This window comes from Triturus cristatus, chromosome 6 (genome assembly GCF_964204655.1).
Source record: "Triturus cristatus chromosome 6, aTriCri1.1, whole genome shotgun sequence".
NCBI classification, from domain to species: domain Eukaryota; kingdom Metazoa; phylum Chordata; class Amphibia; order Caudata; family Salamandridae; genus Triturus; species Triturus cristatus.
In genome coordinates this window covers 1,520,414,819-1,520,439,714 of record NC_140589.1, presented here as the reverse complement: position 1 = coordinate 1,520,439,714, position 24,896 = coordinate 1,520,414,819, and the positions used below count along the sequence as shown (strand labels likewise).

General features: G+C 43.8%; 1 protein-coding gene across 5 annotated transcripts in view; it reads right to left on the bottom strand.

The window, feature by feature from the left end:
- Positions 1–24,896, bottom strand: part of PLCB4 (phospholipase C beta 4) — a 1,018,018-nt gene that overhangs the window by 559,050 nt on the left and 434,072 nt on the right. The gene's annotated exons all lie outside the window — the stretch shown is intronic.

Below are 24,896 nucleotides of genomic sequence, written 5' to 3'. Positions count from 1 at the left end.
TTTATGGAAGATCTTTATCATATACTAACATAGTTGTTCTCCTTTTAAAGCTTTATACTGCTTGTATGTATTTTGGTATTAAAAATGTTCCACAGACCAAGCAAACACTTACAACATTAAATTGCACTGGCAGAAAACAATTTAAATAACAAAAATGTAAATTTTAAAATACTCGTAAATTGCGAAGGACACACAAATAGGACATTAATTTAATGTATTATTCGGCAAATCACAATCCTGTTTTTTATAATAACACTTCTTTCACTGTCCACCTGATCAAAATTGTTTCAAGATTATGCCTACAGATACCACTCTGTTCACAACAACCTTGTCAACAGATCGCCCTTTGTGATTTAACCACATATAAAAAGAAATCCATTAGATTTACAAAGCGTGTGCTCACACACACGAGTTATCATTTTATTGCATTAATTTTTAAGTGAATTGTCTTACTTTATACTCACTTTTACACTTTATAGACGTCTCGCTGTGACAGTTTTAGCCTATTAAGCCCTTTGATGGGGAAGTACTTCAGCTGAGTCCTGTCATTACCTATCATTCATAGATGAAAGTCTCTTTCTCCCTACATAGAGCTCATCTAGGAATGACTACCATGTTTGCAGGCTGAGGAAGATATAACTAATGTCGTAGCAGAGGATTCAAAAAGATAATCGTAGGAAAGTGGTTTATTATTTGGGATTGACTGGCGTCCACCTCAAAGGATAAAACCATCACCTGCTACATGTCATAAAAATGTAATAAAATATACCTGTGCTCAGTCCCTGGTAATGTAACACAAAAACCAGTCAGGCTTAAATCACAGGAAATGTGTAAAGTATTTTAACAGTGCAAATCCAGTAGCGGAAGCCACACAAAACACAATAATACTCTACAACCAATTTTAAAGCAGGAAGGAAACCTTTAGGAGTAAAATAAGACCAAAACAACAAAATGCAATAAGGTGAACCAGAGATACATATCTTTGAAAGATTTAAGTAAAATAGTGCCAAAAAGCACAAAGCGCCAATGCTAGTCTATGGAAGCGGTAGACAAAGATCTAGCATGATTTGAGGCCAACCATGATGGAGGATGGTCAAAAACAATAAGTTGATTGATCCAGGTGGAAGTCAGAAAATTTGAAAAAGTGGCTATGTCACTTACTGAGAAGAAACATCCTCCCTGAGTGGGCACCTGCTGAAACTGCAGCCACTGCTGTGGTCCGCTGGTGCCTACACAATCACAAACATACACTCAGGCCCCAGTAGCTCAGGGCAGAGCCCTTAAAGTCTTGCAGGGTGTCTGACAAAGGCAACAGCAAGGCCCAGTCCAGGTACAGTTGCCACTGGTCAGCTGGTCATTTCTAGGAACAGGTGCAATGAGGAAATAGTATGTCTCAGTTCCAAGATCACAAGTGCAAGTAATTTGTCATGTAGTATTCTTAGGTAAGAAATTAATTACAAGAAACATTATTATTTCTTACAACTTGCTACAGTTCAATTCTTGACTTATGCCAAGTAGTAATCAATCGAGTGTACAGCCAAATGCAAAAAAGGGGGTAAATCATTTAGTTGAGGTCAACGAATTAGCAAATTATTTATTCGAATTTGTTCTTTTAAGGAGTTAAACTACATTTGTGGTTTTTGGACACTGCCGTTTTGTATACACAAATAAGGTGATTGTACTATTCTAAACCTTTCTGCTTCCCACTTTTTGTACATATTATGAATCTGCTATTAACCCAAGCGCACAACAGTAGTATAGCATACCTGTCAAATTGTTAAGATAAAAATGAGGGTGATGCTGGCACTGTGGTGCAGACCTCCTCTGTGGGCCACAGACGTACTGAGGTTGGACCCCTGGATAAACGTTTGAACGGAGCACCGGAAAGGTCACTTATAAGGCTAAATGATCACTTTTCATCAAGTTTGGTGGTTGCCCCAATGCATTTCTGGAATCTTTGTTGGAAATGAAGCATTTTTAAATTACATTGGGTCAGGAACATTAGTGAGAACTGAGGTAAATTCAATTATACCAGTTTATAGCTGCTGGGAGTGTCTGTCCCAATGATTTTTGAAGAATTGTGGCAAACTGTGCAGTTTAATAAATAATAAATGAATTGGTAGCACTGGCTAAATCAATAAGGTTTGGAGACATTTTCTAAGTGTCTGAGGGGATATCCCCCCAAAGAAAACTAGGGTGACCAGATGAAAGAAGCAGTTCGGAGTTTTGATTTAGGATATCTATGCATTCTGGTACTTGTAGCCTTGATGCATTTTATTTGAGTCATTTAGACCAACGAACCAGAAAACAATGATGCGTAAAAGCAAAATCTAAACATGGAAAAGTGATCTCCCAGTGACGTGGAACCATCTGGTCACCTGAGACATTTTGTGAGACATTTAATATTTTTAAGTACATAAGCACACAAATTGGTTGCAGCTCATAAAGCTTTAATACTTATTTACGAGGGTGGATGTGTAAGTTAGGCCTCTACCAAGAAACATCTTATACATGCTGGAGGAGATGTGAATGTTATAGCATATTAGGCCTGAATATCAGGCCAGCAATTGGTCAGAACTGGATACATCTTAAGGACCACTTCAAGAGGTATCTGGAGGCGTTTTACCCTGAAAAGGAACTTGGTTTGACTTTGTTGCTTTTTAAAGAGATAGGCTTATCATTAATTAAGAACACCAGCAAAACAATACATTGTTTATTAATAGTGCCCTATTCAACACTTCTGGCACAACAGAAGCTACTATTACCCTTTAATAGTACTCAGTTTCCCACAGTGGAAATATGGAAGGCTGAGTTGGCCTTAACCAGATCTAAGATCATGAACTGCAGATCACCACATATGTCAATGACTACTTTTCAACTCACTCAACTATTATGCCTGGATGTTTAAGTGCTCAAGAGAGTTATTTATGCGACAAATCAGAGATAGTCCAACAAAACATAATGTTATATATTTTTTAAAGACCTTTACAATTATGAAAACTTTGGTAGGAAATGTAGTGCCCCACTGAAAACTGTGTCTGAAAGAATAAGGTCCACAGTTTTACTGACCACTTTCACTCTAGCATATGCTAATCAGGTCTTCATCTTTTTGATTTTATCAGGTAACAGAATGTGATTAAAGAAAGAATTAGATATGTGATCCCGTCTCTAAATTATAAGATGTTTGAATCGAGGTGAAAGCATGCGGCTTAATTATGTGATCTTGGGAAACTCACCCTGTGGCTGGAAGCACACAAAGGTAGCTCCTTTTCTTGTAAGTAATATAAAACAATATTAACAGTATTTCTTGATATGGTTGTGATTAGGTATGGCCATGTTTCTTTACTGTTAGGGTGAAGACAACAGCATAGAAATAACTGGCATGTCAAAAGAACTTGGCTATGTTCTTTACAATCCTGTCTCCAACTGACATAATATGCTGTGATTGCAACCTGAAAGTGAAGCCTGCATTAGCCCTGGCCTCTCAACACCTCTGGGGCTGCCTGCCACTGTCCCTTGTTCATCTCTTCCTGTGCATACACCATATACAACATGGGCCCGATTCACAGAATTAACTTAAGACTAAATCCTAAACTTACTACTTTGTGGTCTTCACAGAATGCACTTACTACTTTTGGTATTCACAGAATGCACTTACTACTTATGGTATTCACAGAATAGATTTACGACTACTAACTTTACGTCCGCACTCGGGCCGGAAATTCCGGCCCGGAGGCGGGGCTTCCGGCCCGGAGGCGGAGCTTCCGGGCCGGAGGTGGAGATTTCGGCCATGGCTAAATCTCCGCCACCGGCCGGAATCCCCACCTCTGGGCCGGAAGCTCCGCCTCCGGCCCAGAAGCCCCGCCTCCGGGACGGAAGCTCCGCCTCCGGCCCGGAATTTCCGGCCCGAGTGCGGACGTAAAGTTAGTAGTCTATGAATACCATAAGTAGTAAGTGCATTCTGTGAATAACAAAAGTAGTAAGTGCATTCTGTGAATACCACAAAGTAGTAAGTTTAGGATTTAGTCTTAAGTTAATTCTGTGAATCGGGCCCATAGTGTTCCCACGTCGGGGAGGATCGCCACAATCAACAATTACTGCACACACCATGTTGGGTGGGAAGACATGTAAACATATTTTTGCCCTGGGATGTTATTGAGTAGACTGAGGCAGTGACGAAGGAGGGTGAGGCAGAGAGAGTCAGTATCATGAGGAAGAGAGGTGAAAACAGTGAAGAGACGAGAAGATGGGCGAGTCAAATAGACAGAGGAGGGTGAGGCAGAGAGAGAAGGTAAAGGAGGAGAGATAAGGGTGAGACGGACACAGGCGTTAGCTGATGAGGGATAGATGTGAATGAAGCACATTGAATGGACGGTGAGGTGGAGTGTGGGAGGAGGGTGAGGCAGAAGGAGCAGTGAGATGAGAGAAAGATGAGGATGAGATTGTGAGAGGGAGTAGGGTATGGCAGGAAGAGAATAGGATGACATGGGAGATAAAGGAGGATGAGGGAGAGAGAGAGAGACGTTGAGAGACAAGGGGGGCAGGGGAAGCAGCGAATGGTGAGGTGGGTGGGTGGGTAGGCAAGATGAAGCCGAGAAAAAGAAAGGTGAGGCTAAGAGAACAGAAGGTGATGTAAAGACAGAAGAAGAGAGAAACCCCATAGGTACAAACTCTTAAAAATACAGAGTTAAAACTAGCAGGCATGACACCCAGCAGTAGGTAGATTATGCAGCACATCCCCCTACAAGACCATCCAGCATACCTAGATACAGCTTTCAGACTCCCAGAGACACACTGGACAATACATTTGTCTTCATGGTCCATCCAAACTTCTTCAAGACCCTCCTAAATTCCGAATCCTGGAGCCCGGCCTATGTAGAAACAGAGCGCATCCTCCATATTCTCTTACCAGTCTCTTATCAGGCTTGTTGCAGACTTCCCAAGGCTGCTTTCATAGCAGTAACCCCGTCTTAAGTCACTCACTTACAGTGAATGCAGGAACAGGTGAGGAGATTCATATGGAGACATCTCCTCACTATACTGGCACACTGCAGTGAGTGGTCTGCCTATTAAAGCTGCTATCCTTTTTTAAGGTGATTAAGGATCCTGCAAATCAACCAGTGAGTCAGGCATGATTGACAGTTTACCAAGGCACATGCTGTAATCCTTTGGTAAGAATGAATCTGTATTCCAAGGTATTTGCTGCCTCTCTGGAACCTACGTGCTGCTTGCTGCTCACTGTGCGCTGTTCCTTTAGGAAGCCAAAGTATCTCTTGTTAACAAGGGAAAGAACCAGAAAAAGAAGACCCCGACACGCAAACCTGCTAAATGTCAGTGCAGCACGAAGAGAAATAATTACCACTTCCCTGTGAGTGTAAAAAAGCGGGCCAATTCCATATAGAATCGAAAGAGATTTTGCAGCATGGGAGAATACAAGTGCATGACAATGTGTATGCTGATGAGAACCTCATTTTGCAAATGTGAAGTTTAACTCAGAATGCAGGTGACACCAGCAAACTGCGGGTGACTTGATAGGTCTGGTGTAGGTTTCTATACTACTTACACCATCCACATATCTCCCTCCTATGTGTTTGAAAATCAATTGCATTTTTGCCTGTGATTCTGCTACATTTTCTTATGGGAACAACGTGGGTGACCAAAATAAAAAGCTTTGTGATTCAATCCAACTCTATCTCATAATAAATCAAATGAGTTTCCTTGATCAGCTTTAGAGCCTGTGACCCTAGCACACACCCCTCAGGTTAGTGCATCAAGTAAATGAGCTATGCCTCAGCTTTAATGTGTTTTTTTTTTTATCTAACCCACTTCGGACATACCCAGCACGTGGAAGGCCACACACAAGCCACCGGACAGTTACTGAACCCCATTTTCACCAGCTTCAGCGATTTCATAGTACACAAGCCAACAAGAGAGGATCTGGTCTGAGCACACCCTCCTCAACTTTATCACACTAATCCCACACCACTGTAGAAACAATACTGCCACATTTTCACAATGAGGCTGGAACAAGACCTCAGAAGCATTCCGGTCTTCTGAACTCCTACACAACAACAACCTCCCTGAACTAAACTCTAACTTTAACTCCTGGATCCTGTACAGGCACCTTGACTCCTCTCAAACCCAACAAAGGCACCAGAACCAGACCGCAAGTAAGCTAGTACAAGGAAGAGCTCAGGCTCACCAAATGCTACTGCAGGCAACTTGATCGCAGATAGAGACTAAGGGAGATATTCACAAGAACGTGTGCTAAACATCACCAATAAATGCTAACGCAACGCTATTGCAGCCCATCTCGGGAAAATAACCCTGTGTCAACGTGGTATTCACAACAAGGCGGTACCATGCAATAGTCTGCCGAAACCGCGGGCAATGTCCGTGATACAACCACCTCGACGGAGATAAAAACACAAACCTCAACGTGTAAAAACATGCGATGGCCCAAAGTGCGATGAGGAAATCAGCGATAAGCCACGCCAGGCCTGCAATACACACATGGCAGACGGGAACAAAATCACTATAAAAGTAGAAAAAAAACCTCAAACACAAACTGACCAACACCCAAGCACCATGGAGGCAGCCGGAGCAGGCGCAGAGGTCGAGCGCAACCCCACAAGCACCCCGGACGACCAGCCTGCGACCTCGGGGACAGGAAAGGGCAAGGACAAGAAGAAGCGGAAGACAAAGTTCAGTCCGCAGGAAAACAGGATCCTAGTCACAGAGGTGATGGAACACCATCAACAACTGTTCGTCACCTCCAACGAGTCATTGGGCACCAAAAATGGAATATGGCGGGACATCGTGGACAAGGTGAATGCCAACGGAGAACACAAGAAGTCAATGGACGAGGTCAGGAGGCGATAGATTGACATCAAGCGCAAGACCAATGAGAAACTCACAAGCAACCAGAAGGCAGAAATGCAGACTGGAGGTGGGAGCCCAGCGCCACAGCTTGTGCTGGATGACATGGAGGAGCTGGTGTCGACAGTCATCAGTGTGGAGACTGTGGCCGGAGTCGGGGGACCGGACACTTCTCGACAGGACACAACACAACTGCAACAGGGTGAGTGTCCACCCGTCCCCCCAGATACTGGGGGGACGGGTGGAGATGTATGTATGTATAAATATTTGTAGAGCGCACTGCAACCCTACGGGCATCCTGGCGCTAGAGACATAGTGAAGGGGAGGAAAAGGGAGGGGGGGGCTAGGAATTAAATTCTGGGGAACAGCCAGGTTTTAAGCTGTCCACGGAAAAGTGTCAGATCTGAGCCTGTCGTAACTCCGAGGGGAGACTATTCCATAGTTGCGCAGCCGCAGAGCTAAAAGCTCTGCCTCCCAGAGTAGCTCTCTTTGTCTTGGGAATCAAGGCCAGCCTAGCTGATAAAGAGCGCAGAGTGCGCGTGGGGACATACCAACTAAAAAGACTTTGCAACGGTTTAGGGCCAAGGCCGTGAAGAACTTTAGAGGTTACACACAGGGATTTAAACAAAATTCTCTGTTGTACAGGCAGCCAGTGGAGCTCGGTCAAAGCCTTGGTGCTGGATGAGAAGCGAGGTCTCAGAAGGGCAAGTTTTGCGGCAGCTGCCTGGATACGTTGAAGCCTCCGGATCAGATAGGCTGGGGAGGCAAGCAGCAAGGCGTTACAATAGTCCAAGCGGCTAAGAATAGTGCACCGGACTACTGTACCTCGAACATGGAGAGGCAGTAAAGGTAAAATCCTGCGTAAGCCTCTCATAATCATATAGCAGTTTGAGGCCACCTTGTTGACATGCGACTCAAGGCTGAGCTTCTCATTGAAACAGACCCCGAGATTACGTACAGTCTTTACTGGGCCCAAGGGGGTATCCAATGGAAGAGGCCAAAAATTGAGAGGCAGGGCTAAAGGCACCCTGCCCACTGAGCAATGTAAGATCTCAGTTTTGGCACCATTGAATTGCAAGGCATTATTTTTCAGCCAAGTCGTCATTTCCAGCATGCAATTGTGGAAAATGGGTAAGGAATCCACCTGATCCCCTTCCAAGGAGATGATCAATTGCATATCATCGGCATAATTAACTGCCATAATCTTGCAAGATTTGATGATTTGCACCAGAGGTCGCATATAGACATTAAACAATATCGGACTAATAGAGGAGCCCTGTGGGACACCCTGTTTATTAGGCAGAAAATCTGACTGAAACGGAGGCAGAAAAACCGCCTGCCGTCTGTCCGACAGAAAATAACAGAGCCACAATGGCACACATGCACAATCAAGCAGAGCACAGTGCACACCCACAATGACTCTAGGTCATGGCCCTGATCTACAGACTGTCACTAAGTATAATGTCATGCTGTCTGAATGTCAACATGTACCATGCGGCTACATACATGTGGACACATTGTAATACACCATCTCCCCTTCACATTGCAGGGGCACCTTCAACACCTCCTGCAGAGCAGTCAAAGCCACTCTTCACTGATGACGAGGAGGACACCCCCAGCATCGACACCCAGGCCCTCCAAGAAATGACTGATATCATCCGCAACTCAACTCCAGGATCAGGGCAGCCCAGCTGCATTGAGGAGACCCCACCCACTACCCAAACCACCCAGCATGAGGCACCCACAGCCCTGGCAGTCTCCCAAGACCCCCAAGAACAACACATGGTCACACATGTGTGTTTTTGTCTGACAGTGTGCGTCATCATGCGCTTTTTGTGGCTCTTGTGTCGTGCACGGTATGTGTATGTCCGGGGGGGGCTGGGGGTGGTGGCGGTGGGTGTTGTGGCCCTCATGGGAGTCGGAGCTGCATGATCATTGTCTCCATGGCATCTGTGGGTCTTCAGGTGTGGCTCTTGGCTGGGCTCCCTTTCATGCTGTGGGTAGTCGTCCTGCTTAACACCAGCAAAATGTAGGTGTTAAATCCCTGGTGCTACCGCGGCTTATCGCCTGTTTTTGGTTTGCTTCGCAGATCTGGCAGTTCGTTGTGAAAGTGGTGTTGTGGTTTTTCTCGTGTGTTTTTGCACGGGAACGCCTACCCTGCATCTCATTAGGGTCAGTTGGTGGTGTCCACCGTAGAGATACATTTTGGGGTATTTATCGCGGGAATACTGGCATTGTCTGTAGTTTGCACCAGCTTGTGAATGGGGTGTTAAATCTATCTCCACTTTTGATGCGTGAAGGTGGAAATAAATCGGGGATAAGTCCTTGTGAATATCCCCCTAAGTCAGGACGACATAGACGAGAGCACCCACTAATCCACCCTTAGACACTACCATCAGCAAATCAGAGCCAACAAACATTCCACCCTCACAAACCACATTGAAAGCAAGCACTGACGGCATCAAAGAAACCTTTGTAAAAGTGAAAGACTTCCCCTCTCTGGCAGCAAGCTCCACCAGCTTAACCTCTTCTCAGGAATTCTGCAGCCCGCTGTCCCTATTCTTCGGCAACAAGATTACCAGCCTCTGCAACAACTTCCAGACCCAACGGGACCCTTCCACTCTCACAGTCCACCTGCCCATTTCAACCAATACCCAGATAAGCTCCCTGACCACCTGGCTCACCATCACCACTCAAGAGCTGCAATGACCACACAGTCAATCCACTCCAGAGCACCCTCAGAACCCTGCCATCATTGGGTTTTCATCAAAAGACTGAACCCATCAGTGCAGCACTCATCCCGTTCCGAGTGACTCAGTCCTCACTGCCACCTTCCCAGAAGACTGGAAATATGCCACAGTACTCCCCCTCCTCCAGAAACCCACAGCAGTCCTGAAGATGCTGGTCAACTACCAACCTATCTCCCTGCTACCTTAACTGACATAAGTCATAGCGAAGATGCTAAAGAAATGCTTAGCCACCCACCTCAAGACCATATATCCTCCATACCACTCAATCCGGATTCAAGCACAGCCATGGCACAGACACTGCCCTCATCGCCACTACGGACAACATCAGGATGATCTTGACAGTGGTGTCATGCAGCCCTCATCCAGCTAGACTTTTCCATCGCCTTCAACAACATCTTGCACCCGAACACTGCCCTCATCGCCACTACGGACAACATCAGGATGATCTTGACAGTGGTGTCATGCAGCCCTCATCCTACTAGACTTTTCCATAGCCTTCAACAACATCTTGCACCCAAACCTCATATAACAACAAAGCCACAATCAAAGAACCCACACTTCAATGGACATACTCGTTCCTGACAGGGCACAACCAGTCGGTCGGCCAGCCCCTTGAAAGATCATCAACCTCATCTGTGGAGTTCTACAAGGATCCTCAATCAGCCCCACCCTGATCAACAACTCTATGACCCTACCCGCCAGCGACATCAGCGCCCACGGAATCAACATCTTATCCTACGCTGATGACACCCAGCTCATACTTTTTCTCTTCAGGAGAAGGTAAACAACCGGATCAATTCCTCCACCTGCATGACCGAAGTAGCCAGACTGTTGAAAAACAACTGCTTCAAACTCAACACAGACAAGACGGAAGTATTAATGTTTGGCAAAGAACCCTTCCTCTGTGACTTCACCTGGTAGCCTGCAGAACTCAGACCTACACCCTCAGTTTAGTAATCAAATATCAACTCAACATGATCGGCCATGTGAACCCAGACTTTATCTTCTGCTTCCACACACTCAAGATGCTCAAGAAAATCTTCAAATGGCTTCCCATCAATACTTGCATACAGGTCACCAAAGCTCTCATCACTAGCAAGTTGTACAATGGCAACACACTCTATGTATGCCAGAATCAACATTCAAATGACCAGAAGACTCCAGACCATACAAAACTCAGTGGAAAGACTCACACTCAACCTCTCACCCCTAACTCACATCACCCCACACCTCAAAGACTTCCTCTAGCTCTCATTCCACAAATGATCACTCTTCAAACTCCTGACGCATACATACAAGATCTCACACATCGGGCCCATGTCCCTTAACAACTGCATAAACTTCCACAACCCTAGTAGACATCTCCTCTAAGACGGACTCCTATTCACAAGGAGCCTAGATCCAGCAATCCTGCTTTCTTCTCGCTCCTCAAGCCTAAAAAGACCTGCCCCTCCACATCAGAGACACATCCTAAATTCATGAAATCCACAACAAACTGAAGACCTGTCTCTTCTCCTATCTCCGGCCTTGGCTCAGCCTATATAGCCCCTGCTTCATTACCAGGATACCCTCCTGGTGAGTTTTGCGCTATACAAATATATATAACATAAAACATTACAGCCTTCCATAGAAATAGTGGAAAAACTTCCTTCTATGGGACAGGAAAACTCACGAGAAAGAGTGAAAAGACCCCAACCATGACACTGTACAGGAGAGAGGAGTGGTACGGAATTTTTACACTATTGCCATTGAAGATGTATAGCAGGTAATAAGGAGGTACCAGATTAAGGCTGTTAACAAGGAGGCATGAAGAAGGTCTGGGCAGACAGGACACGTTACAATGCAAACTTTTACAACGCATGCCTTTCCAACGCGGTTTTTACATCGCAACATCCATTGCAACGCATGATTTTACAACGCATGCCATCACAACGCACTTTTGGAAACTACACTTAAAACGCATTCCATTACAATGAATACCATTACAATGCATACTATTACAATGCATAATACTTTTAGGGCACCAGTAGTGTAAGTGTTGGATAGTGTAGGGGTAAAAATTACTATTCCAACTCCAGTGAGTGCAAAAGTAGGGTAAGTGTTGGATAGTGTAGGGATAACAAATTACTATTCCCACTCCAGTGAGTGCATCAGTAGGGTAAGTGTTGGATAGTGTAGGGGTAAAAATTACTATTCCCACTCCAGTGAGTGCAACAGTAGGGTAAGTGTTGGGTAGTGTAGGGGCAAAAATTACTATTTCCCATTACTTACCTTATAATGCGCTGTAATGGCATGCATTGTAGTGGCATGCGTTGTAATGGCATGCGTTGTATAGACATGCGTTGTAATGGCATGCAATGTAAAGGATGTTGCGTTGTAAAGGTAGTGCGCTGTAATGACTGCGTTGTAATGGTTGTTTCCTGGGCAGACAGAGTAACTCCAGACAAGGTGGAGGTTGCAATGGGGTATAGCGGCTCAGAGGCAGAAACTGTAACAGGACCGGGCTGAAGAAGCATGTTACCTCCAGGGACAGCATGATAGGGCAGAGTACATCAACGGACAGGAGGAATAACAATGAAGCGGATATGGCAGTGGGGTTGTAACCATGACAGCATTTGAAATGTGCGCATGCGTCTATCCTATGAAAATAAAAAAAAAGGGGGGAAGTTGCTTGGAAAAATGGAAGTGCTGAGCACAGAAATATAGCATCATTTGAGACAGTTAGGCAGCGTTTTTTTATTTCTACCTTTTCAAACACAATTATCCCCCAAAAAATGGGACTGGTCTGTAAGGGTTTACAGAGTTTTTTTCATTTTTACCATGTCTAATGTTTCTGATCAGTGCTATCTGCAAGGAAGCATATGAGCCAGAGTCCTATATTATAAATATCTGTTTAGCTTGACACAAGGCATGGAGAATCCTGTAATAAAGGCAGAAAAAAGGAATCATTTGAATGTTTTCAGGTTATCTTCCAGCATTGCAGTCTGCACTATCTCTTATCCGTTCGAACGCCTGCTCAGCCTCTAACACTTTTTAAATTAGTCTGCGAATGTAGACGAAACGTAAAGCCGTGATTACCTGGAAAACTGTATACAACACAATCTTAAATAAGGCTGAGTCACCGGATATCTCAGATCAGTAATTATAATTCAAAGAAAACACCTCCCCGTTAAAGACTAGTAACTCTACCCGGTAATGTTTATTTTTTATAGCTAGCATTTCTGGGAAATCACCGATTCAAGAGAAATATTGGATGCAATCAAATCAGAACATAAAATAAATAAAAATGCACTTCACTGTGGGCAACTGAATAATTAAAAAAAAATCTTCAACTATGTGCTATGTAAATTCATTTGTGGTTTAAAATAGCATGAACATTGGGCTGGGGAATCAGAGTACATTGCATGAACAAAGGTTTGAACAATGGATAGAAACAAGCATTTAAGAGAAAAGGCGTTAACCCCTTCCGTGCTCATGACGAGCTCAGCTCGTCATGAGACACAGTGGAGCTGTGCTCATGACGAGCTCAGCTCGTCATAACGGCCGCGGCCCGCCCACGCGCGATTAATTCCCCGCCTGTGCGGGAGAATTAATCAGTGAGCGGGGTCGTGACGAGGTCAGCTCGTCATGAGCACAGCTCTACAGTGAGTCATGACGAGCTGGGCTCGTCACGAGCACAGCGGCGCCGCGGCCCCCCACCCCCCGCACCGTGGGGGAATTAACACCGCAGGGAAGGGGTTAAGGCTGGCAGTGACTAACCTAGGATGCTTGCAAGTATAAGGTGGATCGTGATGTTAGCCACATAGGGTTGATTCACAAATGTAAACTTATACTTTAGCGAAAGTTTACACTTTTTTCACTATTCACAAAGTTTGCGGAGACTCTGTAGTCAGGGTGGAGAACTCCGTACTTAAAAAGATAGGCCTGTCCTATCTGGAGGAAGAGAGTTGCAAACCCTCCTTGCACTTCCAGATCGAGCTTGATTCATGTAATGCTCATGTTTTAACGTGGGAGGCTCCAGGAGAAGGGATTCTGTGATTCTAAAGCTCCACAGAGCACCAGAAATGTTCAGTTTTGCAGTCAAGACAGTTACACATAGACCATCAGTAAGCTGCAAAAGGGAGTCCAGCCAGGACTTTTCAGCAAATGTGTGCCCTACGACATCCACCACTATTGTATGGGGCTTGATGTGACATGCATTTCAGCTGTATACTATTTTTTTCATTGATAACACATTTATTATCAACAGTGTTTGTCAAGGACAACATGCAATCTGGCAGGATAAGGAAGTATGGATTATCTGCAGAAGTTACCAGTTCAGCAACATAACTAAAGCCAAACACTAGCATCTTGCTGTGAAAAACTCCATGTGGTCAATTAGGACAATATTATTAGGGACAATTAGTGTAGACAGGATTACAATTGGTTAGTCAGAACCATTCAAAGGCCTCATTTGTAAGGCACCACAAGAATAATCAGGCTTGATAAAGAGCATTTTTTAGAACAATGTATAAACAGTCTACCATTTACAGATAATTGTACTATAGAAAGGTGCAGCATCTGTCTCTTACCTCCTGCTATAGACTGCCACACTGTTGTCATGTGTAGTTTGTATTAACAATGGCTATTGGATAGAGTGACAAAGCTTGAAATGGCATACACCTTATTGAACAGTTCTTGTCTATAAAGTATCTTTGACAACACACATGAGCCAGACTCAATATTACTCTAACCTATGTTATCGGATGGGTACAAGAGATTCAGTCTTTTTTGCTGAGTTTATCCCACTGAATATGGGATTTAGGGCCAAATGTATGACCATTCCATCTGCAAAATGCAAATTGCGACGTTTTGTGACTTGCAATTTGTGATGCGCAAAATGGAATGTACAAAAGTGTTTGAGGCACTGTTTGTGATTCCTAATGGGGTCGCTGAGCACCCATCTAATTAATTGTAATGAGGTAGGTTACAATTTGAGATCCCTTAGGAATCTCACATTTGACAGGGATGGTGGCCTGTGTTTGCTTTTTTAAATTATGAAACTTGTTTTTTTCAAATTCAGCCCCTTGTTCTTAAAGAAAATTGGGGAGCGTTTAACAGAAAGAAATGATCAGTTTAATTTTCATTTTTTAAGGGCAGGCAGTGGTCCATGGGACTACGGACTGTTCCTAAAAATATTTTTACTGCCCAATACAAAGGGGAAGGGGCCCCCTGGGGACCCTTTCCTGTTTGCGACTGGCTTACCACCTATTTGATGTAGGTGATAACTGAGATTGTTTTGCGACCGCATTTGTGGTCACAAAACAGACGTACATACCAGTGTGACTTGCGATTAGGAAGGGATGCCCTTGGCACGCCCCTTCCTAATAGTGACTCGCAAACCCTATTTTGTGAGTCGGTAAAATAGGGTTTGTACATACACACAACCCTTTTTAGCAGTTGCAAACGGACCGACTTCCCATTTGCGACTGCTAAAAAGGGTTGTACACCTGGCCCCAGATGTAGTATCATAATAGTTTCAAAACAGTCACAATTTGCAACCAATTTTTTTGTGAACAGAATATTATTTTGTGAACCAACCTATGTACTAATAGGTCAATTTGAAAAATAAGGATTCAGAGTAGGTTACAGTTCCAACTCCCTAATTAATATTAATTAGGCTGTTTGTGGCTCACTCCAATTGGCTTAAATTCCAGGTATGGTGTTACACCTGGCGTCCTTGACATGGTTTCCCTTGTCTTTTTACCTCTACCTCCTGTATTTGGTTTAGATACTTTGATCAGTGCCAAAGTGCAAGTACTCCCTGTTTAAGTTGTGATTCTGATCGGTTATCCATGATTGGCATATTTGATTTACTGCTAAATCCCTAGTAAAAGTGCCTGCCTTGTGGTGAGAAAACCAGTTCTGGGACCTTGTTGTTTCTGCTGCAAAAAACTACCAAGAGATGAAAAAACTTGCAAAATCAATGCTTTTCCCTTCTTGCGGATGAATTTTCCTAAGTAGCACCGCCGTGCCGGAGAAAATCCTGATGCACAGCTCTGTGCACCGATGAAATACATGTAGCGCCTGTTAGCAGCCCGAAGAATCAACGCATGCTGAGTTCAGCGCACAGCCCTCTGATGCCTGAGACTAACCCACCGACCCTGACGCAGGCCCTGCTGTGCAGCTAAAAGAAACAACGATATGCTGGACCGCAGCTAAAGAAAGTGATGCAGCGCCTGTTTGCAGCCGCCCCCTTGGTAGCTTGGGACAAGCAGTCAGGCCTTTCTCAGATGCAAGGTATAAAGTATTTGTACATAACACACAAAATAACCCAGTGAAAACACTACAAATGGACACCACACCAGTTTAGAAAAATAATCAATCTTTATCTAAACAAAACATGATCAAAACAACAAACATCCAGCATACATAACTCAAAGTATAACTTTTTAAAGGTTTAAACAATTCTATCAATAGAACTCGTTGGATGCAGTGATTTTAGCACAAAGTACCTATGATGCATCAAAATCCACAAGAAAAAACAGCCGCAGAGGAGTGAAGCATTGGAAAAAACAGCGATGCATCAGTTCTTGAGTCCCTGAGGTAGTGATGTGTCAGTTCTGCTGCACGCAGGAGAAGTGTTTTTTCGGTTCCATGCTGTAAGGAGAAGCGATGCATCGAAATCTGAAGGTGGTTCTGGTCTGCGGGTGATGCAGTTGAAAACTTGGCAAAGAGGTGCGATGCATTGAAATCCGGATGTGCTGGAGATCGATGCAGTGGCGGCAAACAGGCGATATGTCGATTCTTTCAGCCAAGCAGAAGGGTCCCGCGTTGGAGTCAGTGTGGTGATCTCGGATGTCGGAGACACAGTGCACTGGACTCGAGCTGCTGCAGTTATTCAGGCCGCGTACTAGCACTGCATCGATTTCTTCAGCCGCACGGCGGCGGTGAGTGGAAACGTTTCGCGCACAGTAGTGCTGCATCGGAAAAACAGGTGCAGGAAGGGCGATACGTTGATTTTGCAGTCTTTTGCAGCAGGTCAAGCTCCAAAGGCCCAGAAATGGAATTGGCACTGCTTGGCAGGTCAGAACTCCCAGCAGTGGAGTTCAGGGATGCTGCAGGTGAAGTCTTTGATGGCTCCAACAGGAGGCAAGCCCACAAAAGTCCTTGGAGAATCTTGCAAAAGCAGGATTCAAAAGCAAAGTACAGTTGTTACACTGCCCACAGACAGAAGCATCAACTGCAGGCCAACCCAGCAAAGCAACACACAGCAAAGGGGCAGTACTCCTCCTGACAGCTCTTCAGCTCTTCTTCTTGGCAGAGCCCTCAGTCCAGAAATGTTCTAAAAATGTGGGGATATAGGTCCAATACTTGTACCCCTGTTGGCCTTTGATGTAGGCATACTTCAAAGGAAAGTCTTTGCTGTCTACAAGATCCTGCCTTGCCCTGCATTGGCTCCGGACTCACTACAGGGGGGCATAGACAGCATTGTGAGAGCCCAGCTATAGCCTATTCAGGTGTCAGTGATAACTCCTTCCACCACTCTAGCTCAGAAAAGCCCATCAGTAAATGCACAAACAACACAGATGTCAGTCTAAACCAGACATTGATTCCCCAGGCAGTCAGAGGCACAGGGTGGCAAAGCCAGAAAATGCTGACTTTCTATAAGTGTCATTTTTCAAACACACAATTTAAAAACCACCTTCACTAATACTGAGTTTAGGGAACCAATGCTCCAACTCTCTATATTTTCCCAATTGAAAGTTACACTTGTAAGATGTTACAAGGCAGCTCCAATGATAACCTATTGGAGAGATAGCCCCTGCAATAGTGGAAAGTGAAATTGGCAGTAGTTCACTATCAGGACATGTAAAACACACCTGTAAATGTCCTAGCTTTCACATACACAGCACCCTGCCCATGGGCCTACCTGGGCCTACCTTAGCGATGCCTTACATGTAAGCCATAATCACGCTTCACACCAACACATGGATCCGCATAAAACTTGGGGATGGATCATATACCTCAAGAAAAATACACACATCACACGGAGTGAAACAAGGTTGTGTGTTGGCGCCCCTTCTTTTCAATCTCTTCATTTCCGACCTGTCGGAGTCACTCGATGAAGTTAATTCTCATCCACCAAAACTCGCCGGGGTAAGAGTTAGTAATCTGTTGTACGCAGACGATTTAGTCCTGCTAAGCCACACCAGGGTCGGATTGCAGAGACTTCTTGATCGATTGTCCCTTTATACCACTGGAAACAAACTGGAATTGAACTTAACAAAGACAAGGGCAATCACCTTTGGGTCAAGGAAATACCGAGGCGGTGGTTGGTTATACAACGGTAAAAGTGTTGATAGAGCCGTCTCATATAAGTACCTGGGGGTCCACATGGACAGAAGGGGCTCATTCTCCTAACATAGAGATGAGGTAGAAGCCAAAGCCTTGAAAATCCAGGTGGCATTTAAGACCCTTGCCAGGCAACTGTCTGGGCCTAGCCTGACCCCACTCATAACAGTTATGAAGGCAAAAATTATCAACTCCCTTACCTACAGCCAGGAGATTATGCAAGGGAAGGACAACACCCTTGTGAATAAAATATCAACAAGAATATTCAAACAAGTGTTGAGCCTTACGAAATCTTCATCTCCTGCTCAAATACGTCTTGAGTTTGGCCTTCAAGACCACCAAGCAGTAGGAGCCGGAGCATTCATCAGGCTGTGTAATAAGTTGCGTACCTCCAGAAAAGGAAGCCTGGAGGCCCTCCTGTGGCAGGAAATCTCAGCCGGTCAACTTGGTAGATAATACTGGCGCTATCTGCAAGACTCCTGGATTCAGAAGAAATCTGGAGCTCGAATCCATCGCAGCAGGCACTCAAAATCCACATCAAAAGGAATGTCCACCTTTGGTCCTTCCACTCGGATAGAGCCCAACTGGCCCAACGTATGCACGCCTGGACAATTGTATCACGGTTCAAGCCAGGGACTATGGCCCCATATCTGTCATGCACCTACTCCGTGCTGTGGAAAAAAAGCTTCATGGCCCTCAGAATGGGCGAATGGCCATTCTTGCACCATCTGCCGAGCTGGCAACGCGTAAACACCAATGTAATGTGCAGAGGGTGCAGGAGTAGCAAGGAAACAATTGAGCATGTGGCATGTCTCTGTCCCACATTACTCAACGACCGGAAGATCTTGTTAAAGAGCGAATGGTATAAACTTGCCATTCGCACGTGCCGACAAGCTATCCTTGCAACAATGAACCCGGATAACCCACTGTTCAACATCCGGTTCACAAAGTTTTTGACAAGAGCATCAAGAAGATTCATAATCAGAGAGAGCCAGTAAGCAAACAACGGTCAACCACAAAGGGGAGGATTAAGTCCTCTGCTCCACTAAACAGCAGTTGACCATGGCCGCCTTCCTACGGATCACTTCTTGCCCTCTTGTGCGCACCAGGATCATTCAAACCACTATATGTAGGGATTTTACCATATTAATGGAACTGCGCTACCAGGGGTATTAATCACTAACTTTTAACGACTAGGGTCCTGTGTTGTGGCCCTAGTAGACGTTAAACTAGAAGGGCCAACCACGGCCCCTAACTGTTTTCTATTTGTTCCCAATGAAGTTGTATCGCTTAGATGAAGTCAATATTTTATTATATCAACAAACATAGATTTTTAGATATTTTAAAAACTATTTATAGATGAACTCTATGTTTCAATTCACTTGGCCGCTCCTGTGAATATTCTTAAATAGGAAGGAAATTATCGATTCATGTTGTTATTGTTATTGATGCATGTTTACCATTGTAATGATTTTTATTAATCAAACAATAAAGTCCTCCTCCCCCCCCCCCCCCCCGCCCCCCCCGGAAGGTATAGGCCAGACAAGTGAGTGCACATTCACATTGCCAAGTCGCATGGCAGTTTAAAACAGCACTCACAGACACTGCAGTGGCAGGCCTGGGACATGTTTGCAAGGCTACTTATGTGGGTGGCACAATCAGTGTTGCAGGCCCACTAGTAGCATTTGATTTACTAGGGACTTACCAGTTAATTAAATTTGACAATCATGAATAACCAATCTTTTTTTTTTTTTTTTTTTTTTTTTGAAACCGTTTATTACAAAATTCAAAAAATATACAAAGATGGGCCTACAACCTTCAGGCCGGCCGCTAGCAAGCAAGAGGAGCATGTGATACAAACAATAGCGCGCATGCCGCGGCAAAGGGAAATGCACAGGAGTTAGAAGCGGTGGTAGCCACACCATCCGGGCCCACATAACGGTTTCATTTCAATATAAATAACAACAAAAGAACAAATCCACAAGGCAACCCACAATCGGAAACAGCAGCATGTGCTCCCCTAGCGGGGGGGACCCTACCAATCCATAGGAGTATCAAGGGGGGGAAAAAGGTCAAGACTGGGATTAGGTGGACTCAGTGCCCGGGACCGGGGAGATAAACTGGCTAAGGGGACGGGGACGGTGACGGATCGGACAATAACGGCGGGGTACAGATTCCCCCGCGGTAGGCGTTCCAGGGGCCCCATACGTTCACCCATGTCCCAGGCTTACCTCTCGCAACATACACCACCTTTTCCCGAAACATGCACCAATCCATGTTATCCTTCCATGCCGAGACAGTCGGCGACCTCTGGGAACCCCACAGTTGAGCGATGTCGCGTTTGGCCACCATATATCCCAGAGTCACCCACCGCGTCTGCGGCACCGAGTAGTCGGTTGGCTCCCACACATTCAACAGGCATCTCCTCGCTTCGGGCAGCAGCGACACACGCGTAACCACCCGCAGGACCTCATGCACACCACGCCAGAATCGCTCCACCTCCGGGCATTCCCACAAAATATGGAGAAAGGTCCCCAAAGAACCACACCCACGCTTACACAACCCGTCCATAGCATAGCCCATATGAATAACCAATCTTAATCACAATTTACACAGGGAACACTTGCACTTTATCACTGATCAGCAGTGGTAAAGTGCCCAAACCAGCAAGAACGAAGTCCAGCATACAGTCAAAAATACAGGAGGTAGAGTTAAAAAGACAGGAGAAACCACACCAAGGATGTCAAGTCTAACAGTAATGATTTATAGTTCACATATAATTCTGGATCATTAAAAGACTAATTGCTTGAAATAAATACTGACTGAGATGTTTGTACTTTTTACTTTAACACTACTGTGGTTACAGAACAAGCCTTGTTGAATAAAAAAAATTGCGCAAATTAATAATAGTTTGATTTGCATCCCACAATTTCACCTGCATTTTTAATACTAGACTAGAGCTATGTGCTGAACGCCTGATTAATTTTAGCAAGCTCGGTGCTTTTACCCCATCACTGCTCAGCAAGAATCAACACAAACTCATTAGTGCATTGGTAATAAAAATGCCATTCTAAGCTACTAAATAGTCAATAGCTCAACTCAGTGGGTTTGCAATTATCAGGAGGATTAAAATAGATACTTTCAAGTTAATTTCCATTAAAACCACCTTGAATCAAGGCAACAGAAGGCACACAGTACACCCTGAACAGCACTTGACACTAAAGGGGATCTCTGTGGTACCACTGAAGAACTGCAATTTACTCGCTTCCTCAAAAGTACCCTCACTGGACCATGCATGGGAGGTTCGATTTGTTGTGACTACAGAAGGTCCTTTAATGTTATACATCGATAGCAATTGTTTGTACCACTTTTGAACCCAAATACAAAAACGTTTGTTGGCCCATGCAAATCTTTAAAGGGGCAGTAGTGGATCCATTTTTATCTTTGACTCTTCCTTAGGCTTTACAACAAATAGAAGCTGGCTTGGAGAGGTTCTGACATGTGAGCATGTTGTCACATGCCCAAAATCAGGAACAGTGTGTAAGGGACAGTGCCTCCCCTATTTTCAGAGCCATCATACAATTGCATCTGCAGCTTGGCCTTCTTGGTGACCTGTACCAATATACTGCTAAACCCACATTCTCAAGTCAGCATCTGCTTTAAATGGGATATTGCCTTAGTCTATTCTTGGTCATTAGTAGCATGTATTTTCAAGTTATCACATCCTGTAGCATTGGAAATATTTCACTGCAGGCATTCTTATGAGGGTGAAACTACTCAAAAATACCTAACAACAGTCTATTCTACAAACATGAAATAAACCTCCACTGGGTGGTCACCCAGATCAACTGTCGTCAATTAAAAAAGCATGTTTTAAGATTAAGGGATGATTTAGAGTTTAGCAGATGGCCGGCCATCGTTAGCAGAGTCTATGGTCTCCATTGCCTGGGTGGCTGACTGACCACCAGATTAAGAGATCCCCACATTTCTTTGAAGGCAATGATCTGTTACAGTGCAGGGACCATATCTGATACACCAGCTCAGCAAAGATGTTCACTTTTCAATAACAAACTTTCAAAATCGGTGTTTGTTATTGAAAAAACAAAATTGCGCTAGCATACTGAGAATTTTCTCCTACTGCATTGTGAATCATTTATGGTGGTTCCTATTTGGAGCCTGCATTGTTTCCCTAGAGGTTCAAAATAGGAAAACAATATGTCAGAAAGAACACCCTAAAGAGAGTGGATCTTATGACATTAACAATGACTCTCTGGCGATGGCTTTCGATCACAGGTTTACATTAGTAGAGCCAGCTAAGGCTTTGCTGGCGAAAGCCGGACATGTTTCCCTCCTGTAAATGAGGTGCATGAAACATGAGTTTGCAGAAGGGTCATTTGTTGTTTTTTGTCAATGTTCCACATCTACCAAACTCTAAATGACCATCTCAATTTGAAAGGTTTTTACCATGTAACTTGAGAACAACCCTGGCAAGTACATTTACAGATGCTGCTGCTGGCAGGGTGGAAGCAATTTTGTAAAAGACAGCATTTAGTTCTGCAAAGCAAAATGTTAATGACCCTAACATGCACAGATTTTTCACACTGTGGATCTGTGCCAATGAATATTTTTCGTGCCCGGGATCACCATGCTTCGCATGGCAGTCTGGGCATAAAAAATATGTTTCTGAAAGCCTGCCAAACACATGGCGGGCCTTCTGGTGCATTGATGTGGTGGCCCTGAGGTGGATGGGCCGGTTTAGGTTTTAAACGGTGGAGGCAGGTGCGGCTCTCCTGTCGGAATCCTAGCGGATCCTCACCACTAAATGCGGTGTTGGAGCCAGAACTCCTGGATTTACAACTCCTGCTCTGCCAAACCCTAAAAGAGCCACTTAGTAAAAGGATGAAAAGATGTGTGCCAAAGGGTAAGTGTCTTCGTAACTGCATTCAACTGGCTCAAGATAACAAAACTGGCACTTAATTTCGAAATTTGTCCTCTTCAGTTCTTTTTCTTCTGTGACACAGACAAATATTTCTCTAATGAACTCATCTTAAAGTAGTATCCTGACACCTAGTAACTGGTCTCAAAACTTCAGAATGTTGCCTGTTTACTGTCCTGCCCATGCATGATATTTTATCCCGATTTGTTATTCTAAACTAAAGTTAATTTGAAGCCCCAGATGAAATTTTTGTTTGTGAGATATTTTAGCAAAATAGGTTTTTATTAAATGATTAATTTAATGGTCTTGTCTTAACTTTGTTTAAGCCATCAGGTCTATAGGGACCCCTTCTGTTTGGTCCGGTATCAATGTTATCAAGCTACCAAGCCTTAGTGACTTGAATGATTTATTGCTCTCTTTATGTGTCTGACTACCAAATCTTGGAATTCTGCTTCAGGGCCGTAATCATAGATAGCTATTCTCTTATGGCTGAACGTTGAGATAAATAATCCCTCAAATAAATGTGCCTGTTATGAAAAAGCTATTCTCATGGTCTTGTGGAGGAATGTGAGGAAGTTGAAAAATTTCACAAAAAATGTACCACCTAATAATTTAGCAATGTGTTTTAACGGCAACATAAAAATGGGTAATTAAATAGACATTAGGAAAATGTGCCTTTATTAAACATGCAAAAGTGAAAATGCTGCTTATTTCTGCAGAAAGCCTTTTAAGAATATAAATGCTTTTTGCAAAAGATGATTTAGTGTTATAACTGAACTGCAGAATCTCACCTCTTTGTGAAATGTGAAGTTCCCTGATAATTGTGTTTCTCTTTTCCTCATACCATATGACTTCACTGTATTCAGATTGTTTCCTCGGCCACATGTTCATAATGAGCAAAGGTGTTAATGAAAGAAAATGCTTGCTGCAGCCTAAATTTCGTGATCTAACCAGGATATACCAGATTTAAATGTTTCATTTCATAGCACATTGTGATGGGAGAGTAAGCAGCTAACAAAGTAGGCTTGCAAAAATGTTCCCATAAGAACTTTTGTAGATGTATCTTTTTGTAATAAGCTGTTGCCACATCTGCGTGACTTCATGTTGACATGGACGTTCACTGTGGGAATCGAGGATCAAGACGACGGACCATCGGAAGATCTTTCTCCATTGGATGTTCATTACATATTCTGCTGTTTTTGCAAAATGTTTAGTGGCTTTACTATAAAGTACATGTTCCTAGCTGGAGAGTCAAGGCATTCTATGCACTCCTACCCTGCCATGCCCCTTTGCACTTTATGGTGCTAGCTCAAATTGCCATAAACTATTGCTAACAGTGATTTTCTTTGATTATCCTTGCTCTAAGTAAACAAAACGTTCTATCTCTATGTCAATCATAGCTACTGCTGTGGTTCTTTTCTTTTACCTGTCTTAACGGTTGCTACTGCATCTGTTTGGGGAACTAGGGTGAGTCTACGGAACTACCCTTTATGGGGCATTCTACCTTTTCTTAGTATCTGACCTTGCTACAGAATTACTTGCTTCTTGTTAGGATAGGATAGGTCATTTACATTTGAATTGGGACTAAATTCTGACTGAAACACACTATTATTTTCTAAGTTTGTTCTACTAAACTTTTTTTTGATAATCTCTATAATTGGATCCATTTGACTAATCTGAATAAAAAGAACACAAATACCGACTAATCTCTTAAAGACAACAATACATTCTTGAAACATCATCATACCTCTCTTTATTGGCTGAACATCAAATGCAAATAAGGATGTCTATTTTATGTGATGCTCAACTCTAACGCAACGGCAAAGATTCATCGACTTAGGAAGGCATGGAAATTCCAGGTTCTCTAAGTAAATTTTGAAGTGACATTATTTGTTGAAATCTTTAACCGATTTCCGAGCTTGCAAATCTATTGCCAATCCACACAACAAATTCACAAATAACATTAAAGCATAGGCAAAGGTATACTCCTCCTAGAA